General features: G+C 35.2%; 1 non-coding gene across 1 annotated transcript; it reads left to right on the top strand.

The window, feature by feature from the left end:
• The first annotated feature begins 1,551 nt into the window (after window positions 1-1,551).
• LOC119055576 (U4 spliceosomal RNA) lies at window positions 1,552-1,692 on the top strand. Its single transcript, XR_005083722.2, has one exon. It is a non-coding gene; the product is annotated as a U4 spliceosomal RNA (small nuclear RNA).
• Window positions 1,693-1,932: the final 240 nt, after the last annotated feature.

The raw sequence follows: 1,932 nt of genomic DNA, 5'->3' as shown, positions 1-1,932 counted from the left end.
ATACATTATATAAGGAATTATCAGATATTTCAAATGGGGAAAAAAACACATGAGTGGGGATGTTAAGTTCTATTCAGTCATCAAAATGGCTATGCTCTTTGAATGTAAAATATTTGCTTTGACTTGAAGCTGAAAGGCTAGGCCCTAAAAACTTCTATATCAATCTCTTATTTCCTTAAATTCTCTAAAATATACTATAAATCATTCACAAATTAATATGATATAGATTTCTGGAATCAATTTGGAGAAAACCCAACAATCTACAAATTTAATTTTTATAAATTTAGAAAATATTAAATTGGCTTGCTGATGATTTTAATCACCATATGCTGATTTAGCATTATGCAAATATTTCCTGAAAAAAAATGGTAAAAGTACTAGGAGCCCAGTTTTTAAAAAATAACTTGGAAATAATCATTCAAATTCATAAAGCTAGTTTTAAATTACAGGTTAATATTTATTTACATTAAAGCAAAATTTCTAAGAATTAGTTTTAATTTTAGTTAAAACTAAAACTTAGTTTTAATTACTTGATTTATTCTTTAAAATCATAAATTGTTGCTTTAACAAACTTCTTCCAGCAATTACCACTCTCAGGCAATTTCAACCCTGCCAGGGTAGAATAACATGATAGATTTACCCTACTGCCTGAAATAAAACTGACAAAATTTATGAAACTGGCTTTCAAGACATATCAGACAATGATGTTCAGATCCTGAAGAGCTAGAAAACAAACGAGGTCAACTTATGATTGACACGGCCTACGAAGGTTTCTAGGCTGGGAAGTAGGGTGCCCAGGGGAAGACTGGTGGTCTTCCTGAGTTGAAGAGATGGACCCGAATTTCTAGATCTAGTTGGTTATATTTTAACAGGACAGAGTTCTGGATAGAAAGGAGTTCTGCAGAGAGATAACTTCAGATATCTATAGCTATTGTCCTCTTTGTGTATTTAGCTGACTATTGATCAGAGCGGGTATGCAAAAAAATTACTCAAGGCTTGGGGAAGAACCTCCAGAAAAGATTAGATGGATATGTACAGTATTTATATAGATCCAAGTATACAACTTCTTCTCATCACAGATTCAAAACCTCTTCACTCACAGGACTTCGGGTAGAGTGCGTGGACTGGTTATACTTTAGTAGCGGGGTACAACAGCTGTAGGCAGATGTTGGTTGCTGGTCTATCAAAACTTAGAATGAAAACACAAAGATCAAAGTCATTTCAAGTAACTTAACAGTATATCAAAAGAAATTCTAAGAATAGGAGTATAAGTCTATCACCAGGGAGACAGGTATTTTATCACCAAGAAAACTGCATTACATAAAATAATAGAGAAAGTCCATAAGGCAGAAGGCAGATGACAACAGATAAAAAATACTGATCTACACAAATGAATGAAGAGTAGTGGATGACGTAGCTATGTAAATAAATACATAAAATTTTTCTCCCAGGGACAAGGACAAAGAGGGGTAGGATTGAGGATGGGAGGTGAAGATGGGTGGGGTGTGGGAGAAGGGGATGGGGGAAAAGGAGATTGTACTTAAAACAATAAGCTTTGCGCAGTGGCAGTATCGTAGCCAATGAGGTTTATCCGAGGCGTGATTATTGCTAATTGAAAACAATAAAAACTGCAAAAAATCCTTAAAAAATATTTAGATTTTATTTGAGAGTTTTTGTTTTGCTTTAATTATTTTATTGTTGTTCAATTACAGTTGTCTGCATTTTCTCCCCACCACTCCCCCGCCCCCCATCTCAGCCAAACCCACCTCCTTCCTTGCTTCCACCCTTCCCCTTGGTTTTTTTCACGTGTCCTTTATGGCAGTTCCTGAGCACCCTTCTCCCCATTATTCCCTACTCCCTCTCCCCTCCCCTCTGGCTATTATTAGAATGTTCTTAATTTTACTGTCTCTGGGTATATTTTGTTTGCTTTTT

Source organism: Artibeus jamaicensis, unplaced genomic scaffold (assembly GCF_021234435.1).
Source record: "Artibeus jamaicensis isolate MK-2021 breed Jamaican fruit bat unplaced genomic scaffold, CSHL_Jam_final contig_384, whole genome shotgun sequence".
Classification (NCBI taxonomy): Eukaryota; Metazoa; Chordata; class Mammalia; order Chiroptera; family Phyllostomidae; genus Artibeus; species Artibeus jamaicensis.
The sequence above is the reverse complement of the archived record's forward strand: the minus strand, read 5'-3'. Positions and strand labels throughout refer to the sequence as shown.